Below are 7,592 nucleotides of genomic sequence, written 5' to 3' on the forward strand. Positions count from 1 at the left end.
ACTCTGCTCGATATCGCGTATTTTGTGCTGTGAGCAGCCATCGGACCCGACTGACTCCTCTCACGAGCCGCTTTTCCATTCTGCACGATCTATCATGAAGAACTCTCGCTCGTGATCTTTCTCCGACGCAGCACAGTTTCCAAGGCATGGTGGAGCAAGCGCCGTCCTGCATGCGCGTAACCTCTTCCACAATGCTGGGGCGTCTTTTCCATCCACGAAATGAGAGGTGCGATGTGTTCATGGCTCGTTTGTGCGGTTAGAACGGGAATCGGTACGGTAGGAAGGCGGAAATGAAACTGTTCATGGAGTGAGCAAAGGGTAGCCGCGATCATTGCTTCGCCGCAGTATCAGTTTCGCTCGTGATTTACCTACTTCTGGGCTGCGCGTGCTCTGAGCACGCTCGTAGCCAATCTTGCGCCTAAGCCCCCAGTAATCAGGTCGAAAATGCTGGATTGAAGATGGTGAAGGGAAGGACGGGCAGTGTAAAATTTGAAAGGAATGTCCTTACCAGGCCGACCTACCTCTGATTTCAGCACGCATTGTGTCTTGGTCTATCTTGGTGTTGCTGCAGTATCTCATGTACTGGGCCCAGCTGTGCCCTCGACGTCGGACACTGGTAGTGACCTGTCTCTCTCTTTGACTGGCGGGTGCCGCTTTGCGTAGTGGCAGTTCGAGGTATGTTGTATTGCGGTTCGCTGGCGAGCGGCGCATTTGTCGAGTGTCTGGCCTTTGCAATGGCCGAGTGGAAGCTGCTGCGGTGGGAAGTTGCGATGGTGCGCGACTGCGAGTACAGTTATGTCCGAGGGCGTGGAAAGGAGGGAGTCAATGACTGCTGGCAACTGTGGAGCAATTGCTGTCAGCCACAAGGCGTAGGAGTCGCGGACGGGTGCCTCTCGCAATGACCATCAACATGAAGATTGAGTGCCAGCGGAGGACTCTCGATTCTGCTGATCTGAATGGCGCCTCGCCTTGTCCGAATCGAGCCACCAGAGCTGCTTGCACACCAATCAGATGCACCTGCAGTACTCGAGGCTCATCCACTGGCGGCGTCATTGATAACGCTGTCGGCCGAACGAATGAAGCAAAGTCGCCACGACCTGTAAATATCAAAGCTGGCGGAAGTGCATGAGCGCATTGAAGTGAGCAGCGCCTTGCACCAAAAGCGTGCGGCGGAGCGTCAACATGGGAATCAGCAGCCATGAATATGACGGTTCGTTATTGCTCGTCGGCGGAAATTCCTTCAACGTTGTCATGCCCAGAAGGCTTGGAATCGCTACCACCTTACCGTGACACTCCAGAAAGTCGCCAGTGTGGCTGCTGCTCAAAAAGGTGGCTTCAAAGATCTCATAGCCTTTCTCGCCCAGGAACATGCCAGAATGTGCTTATGGCCGCGAGAGCGCCCAACCGCACACCATGAGGGGCTGACCGTGAGGGAAGCTACGTTAATCCAGTCATCAGCGGCTGATAATCACGGGTGGAGTCTACTGAGCGGTGTCGTGCGTCCATGCATGAGGTGGTGCATGATCCTGCTGATGACGGCACACATAGAGTCCTCACCGCCACAAGCCGATCATCACTGCTCACCGGGAACGTTCCTCTCGCAGGCTCGCGCTCACGGAGCACATGTTGTATCTCTGTGGCCGCGTATCATGCCCTGGACTCCTCCAGCTTGCAACATCGAAGGCACGAGAAGCTGTTTGGGTCTTCGGACGGCCAGGACAGCTCCAGCGCCACACAATCATTGCACAGCAACCGGACCGAGCCTCACTCGTCTACCTGCCGTAGATGATCCGTCTAAGGCACCCTGAGGCAAGCACAGCCGTGCGGGTGACCCCGTCGCTAGCGCGTTTCTGCTGTTGCCATAGTACTTAAAGCCCTTTCTTCCTCGCTCAACTCTCTTCCTTTTCTCTCCAGCCGGCCGCCAGCGCCGATACCAGGACCCGACACCAGAGCCAGACTGCCAATTGCCGCGCCAGAGCCGCCTTTACCATTGCTCCATGCATGGTCATCGACGTTGTTCAGGTGCTGCACTAACAGTCTTCTGTTTGTCAGGTACTTGAGAAACACACTTTCTCGGGTGCTTTAGCATCGCGAGGGGAATCTTTTGAAACTCAAGGGTACTGCTGCTGAGCCTTTGCACTGTCGCCGGCAAGCGCCCGATCTCTTTTCATCATTGCCAACTGCATTGTCGCAGGGGCTTCGAGACAAGAGTGCACCACCGTGGCCGACACTGTGAGTGCGACAAAGGCTGTGGTGGCGATGTCGATCGGCAGCGTGCAGCGTGTGCTGCCATTCGAGAGTTGAAGAGAGCTTGGCGAAGCTGTCGTTCATTGCGACGGCTTCAGCTGCCAGCCAAACCATTGCTTCGCGCCTTGCTCAGCCACCAGATAGAAGCAAAAACTACACGAGCTTGTTCGCAGTGGCTCTATGGTCCTCAACTGTACTCGCTGATATGACCGTATGTGCGTGGCGTGACAAATCGTTCATGAAGGCAAAGCTGGCACGTACGACTTCATCGACACCTCAGGCGCTTGTGTTATGATCCGCACGCTAGCTCCTTGGCGTCGTGTAGGCATAAAAGGCCATCTTCTGAGCTTTCCAGCGACTTCTCTTTTTCTCCCCAGGCCAGCCACTGCCAGAGCCCACGATCAAGTGTCTTCCAGGCGTCTGTTGGTCTACGGATTGGCAGTACCTTGGAGACTATTCTTTGGAGCAAGGGAGTTGTTCGACTCCCATGGGTGCTACCAGTCTTCCGCTGCCGCTGGTGGGTGCCCGCCTTTTCATCGTGTATGTCGCGCGTGCGATTGCAGGGAGATGAGGTTGTATGCTTCTTGGAGCCACATTACGCCCAACGGGTGCAGATTTACGCTACCAGTGCCGCGAGAATAGCTCATGCTCGTGTCAAGAGTCTCGTCCGCATGTATCACGGGCCAGTCTACAATGCCCGTTGCCTCAGGAGCGTTGGCTGCGTGGTTTACAAGCCACTTATGAGCAGTGCCAGCAGGTTCATGTTCACTTAGGCTCGTAATGACAATGTGTTCCATCGGCATCGACACTTGAAGATGTGGTAGCGGTGTCTCCTTGTCCACATCGTGACTGTCGATGCCTTTGAGGGCGGGCCCCATGCTGTGTGTCCCGTGGCTTCACGATACCCAGCGCAGGCCGGACAATGTGTTTCAGCTATTGAGACCGCAGGTTTGAGCTACCGGGGTCGTCGATGCTGAGCCACTGCCCACTCAGGGGTCGCTTTGTATCTGGGAAGCGGCCAGTACGGCGTACGGTGACGGCGGCAGCGGTGACAAAGACGACGATGGCACTGTCCAGGTGTCTAGTGTGGAGCTTTAGCACGAGCGATGAAGTCTCGAGCAGTCCCAAAGGGTACTGAACATTGCAGACATTGCAGAACATGCTTCAACGGGCCTACCACGGCCGCCTGGAGACTGAGCGCTGGAGCTTGAGTGACCGTCGCTGCGCCGCCAGTGCCTGGCCAGATGTTTCTATCTGCCTTTGTAGCGGCCAGTGCAGAGCAAGGATGACCTCGGCGCTCAACGCTGCCCACAGGTCTGGCCTCGCGCGGTGGTATCTCGAGCGGCATTGACTAACACTGATCATGACGACCATCGCAGGACAGGCTCACAAAGCCTTCTGTGACCGCCGAAACTGATATTCAACGGCCTGAGAGTGCATCTTTCCGCTCCCTTTGCCGATCCAGGTGTTGCGACCTGGCTGAGGAGCCATCACAGATGCGCGTGACAACGACAAAGACGACGGCGGCTTCAGCTCCAACAGCTTGGGGAGCAGACACCGAGGCTGGACACGCGCAATGGTACCTTGAGCGGCGTCATGCGACACTGACTATCGTGAAGACTGCAGGAAAGGCGCTCAAAGCCTCCTCCGACCGCCGCAACGTGATTTCGGAGCTTGGGGACGCATCTCCCTGCTTCCAGTGCCTACTCAGATTCGATGTCTGGCTGGATAGCGATCGACAAAGCGCATAGCGACGACGGCAATGGTTGATGGGAACCAAAGGCCCCAAGCGGAAGATGCGCATGCGCAATGGTATCCTGAACGCCTCACCATAGCGCTGACAACCATGAGCGTTGCAGAACAGATGCGTTCGTTATGGCAACAGTGCCATTGCGGCTGACCATACCATCACCGCCGAAGCGGGCAGGTGCCTCCTTCTCCTCGAATCATGGTGATGAATGGATGGATGGTATGAGGGCTGACGGCTATCGAAACCCATGACCGCGGCGAACACCATCGCGACGAGCACCACCACAGCGAAAACGATCGCGGCGACGAGAGCCATGCGCGCACGACGACCGCCATCGAACCTTTCACTGCCATTGAGCGCAAATGGACTACAACGAAGGCTTCGCCAGCCTCACGAACGAGACCAAAACTCCGTCCACCACGAGGCCGCCGGCCAATGTCCGTCCGCCAGCACCACGATCGCCCCTTTCGGTCCATATAGACGTTGCGCAACCTCGTCGATCGAAAAGGTATCCTGAATGGGGTGAAATAGCACGGAAATTGCTTGGGATACCCTCGCGAAAGACAGCACAGAATCAGGTAATACGACAATATGAAGGCCAGGCTCAAGCGCTGCGGATGACGAAGGCGAACGAACATTGATAAGCCTTGAGAGGACGAGGCTCACACTATCGTTCATCCTCGATGAGACAGCAGGCCGTGGGGAAGTCCACGAGAAGACTCCCAGCTGAAGCTGTAAGGTGTGGCAAAGGCTTGCTTGATGGCTACAAGTGGTGTCGGGCGCCAGTCGTCGGCGTTGCTTCAGCACGTACAGGCCTGGACAACCTGCTCCAGCGATTAAATGCAGCGGAAGAGTTGGGCGAGCAAATCAGCGGACGGAGCTTGAAGGCTGTGTAGGCATTGTCGCATGTCGCTCAGTACACCAGTCTATGAACTGTGTAGCACCGTGCATATTGTGCTGCCAGGACACAGCGGCGCCCGGCAGCGCTTCGACGCTGGGCAAGGATGAATTCCCATGTATTGCAGTAGCAGGGCTGCGGAGTTGTTTAAGAGCTGGCTTAAACAGATACACACTGGAGCACAGATAGGACGACCACGGTAAATGTCTGCTGTACAGTCTCTCGGACGGCAATCGAACAAAATGGCAGAGTGCCACGCACAAAGATTTGCATGTCGTGGGAGCGCAGTGGCGCTACCGATCAGCAAACAGATGCCAGTGCATCGGCGAGCGTAATGCGCTGCAGGCTGCAGGCTCATTCAAGTTGCGTATAACCACCCTGACATGCGTCCGATAAAGTTCCGACATCTTCGTTCGAACACACGGGACTTCGTAGAGCCTGCGTGGTGGCAACCTCAGTATGCGATTGACTGGACTGAGCATCGGCACGGCATTTGACGACAGCTGTCGCTGGCGGCTTGCGAAGGTACATCCGTCTGATTTCTGGAGTACCAGGAAGAGAACAAGGAGAGATTGCTTGCGGCAGGGTTGCAGCTCAAGAGCGAGGAAGCTAGGAGCAATATCTCTAGGCCTGAAACGAGGTCTAGCAGGAGGATGACATGTGTTGTGGTCTCTCGGTGAGAGACAGCCAGAGGCCGGATCCGCAAGCCTGCCAGAGACCACATTTCGAGTATGGCCATGGAAAACATGGTGGGCGTGCCTTAATTCTGTTCTCGCTCAGAATGTTGTTGGCCGAGCGAAGGAAGAGCCAGCCTACAGCTGGTCCTGACTCTAGCCATCCGGAAGCAAGAGAGATGGAAGATACACCTCGATGATCAGATAAGTGATTAAAACCATCATACAAGAGATGGAGAGGCGGATCCACGAGAATGTGGATACTGTGTTCGCTGGTTTTATTAGGGACCGATGTGACAAGCTGAAGCACACTCGCGAAGAAATATGGTCCAGGTTTGAGCTTGTACACGCTCGTACCGTGGCTCAGAAGGTGGCGGAGATCCCAGCAGTCAAAGTTTCCACGTCGCGAAAATGCAATCGGAGCACCGAGACAAGGGAGGCCAGCCCAAAGTGACCTCAACTTCATCTTTGCAGCAAGACGTCACTTCATTTCAGGCTGGTAGTCTGCGATCCACTCATTCAGCAACCACGCTGGGTGACTGCATTACTTCCAGTTGGATCAATCAATGATACTCATGGCAGCATAGCCAAATCGCGTCATTCCTGGTGAGCTCATACCGTCTTGCACGAGGCGCTCGCAGCATGAAATGTTGGGCGAAGCTGGACTCTGATGAAATGCGATGCTGCAAGTATGCCGATGATAATGTTCTCGGCAAAGGACATGGCCATCATCTGTGCCCGAGGCCGAAGCACATAATGTATATCGGTGTCAATCAAAGCCGAGAATCTGGGTCGAAGGACCCCCCGGACAGCAGAGCTATGGGAAAAGTCTCGACCATCCTATCCAGTAGGGACACATGGACTGGAGACAAGACGCGAACCATGATGACTTCTCGGCAGCCACTTGTATTACGAAGACCAGCACACGTTTACGCAGGTACAGCGCAGCGGAACCCATGCGACGAAGGTCCGCTACCATCCAGGTTCCCGAGCCATTGAGCGTATGTTGAACAGCTGAAAGATGATCTGATCCCCACGCTCGCAAATTGTGTACGCAGATCCAAATCCCAGAAGCCAGCGAGAACTCAACAAACTGGGTAATCTCAGTCGAAGTGTGAGTATCTTCCAAGCTCTTGACTGCCCTCACTGGAGATGAATCGGTTGAGGTCTTCACCGCCGCCGCGGTCGAGAAACGATTGGCAGACATTCGGGCAGCATGTACCCAGTCCAGATCGGAGATAGGTAGGGTGCCTCATGACCCATCCTTTGTTCATCTCCAAGTGATGAAGCGCTGGGACATGGTCTTCCTTGTCCAATCTCTTAGTTGCTTTGACAAAGAGCTAGCGCAGAGCATGCTATTGCTCTACGTGAGTTGCCCTCCGCATCCTCAAGCTTGCACTTGCGGTTGACAGCTTTATGGGACGCAGCCATATTCGGACACCTATGGTCTCAGGCTCAATGACCGTTGTCTCTGGACCAGCGAACAGAGAAAGTCGCGTGAGTTTGAAGCTGCGACACGGCCATCTTGCAAGGCACTCCGCAAGTTCACTTTCTTCACGGAAGATATGTGTCGCAACCAGCGCTGGCACATCCGGACTTGGATCGCGTTGTCTAGTTTGGTACCAACATCCGAATTGCGGATCTCTCGACTTCGTCGCCGAGAAAGGCCATGGCCACCACCGTGACTGGTCAGGACCATGATATCTGATATCCGGCTAGCTCGTATCTACGGTGCGGACCTTGCAGCACTGGGCTTGTCTTCACCCTTCGGGAACATGGTTCCAGCGCTTCCATGCCCGATGGCCAACCTTCAATGGGCGAGCTGATGTCTTCTCTTCGACCCATCATATTCCTCGAGACCGTGGCCTCATTCCATGTTGCTCGATGTGGAAGACTGTGTCCGACACGCACCGAGTGCCTCGAGTGCCTTGCGATGATGTATTACACGCAAAGCTCCATCGCTGTGGTTCTTTCGCTGCCACCGCGCCTGCTCTATGCTGGCAAATGCCATGGTACGAAAAGC

Source organism: Cercospora kikuchii, assembly GCF_019650295.1.
Source record: "Cercospora kikuchii DNA, contig_00004, whole genome shotgun sequence".
Taxonomy (NCBI): domain Eukaryota; kingdom Fungi; phylum Ascomycota; class Dothideomycetes; order Mycosphaerellales; family Mycosphaerellaceae; genus Cercospora; species Cercospora kikuchii.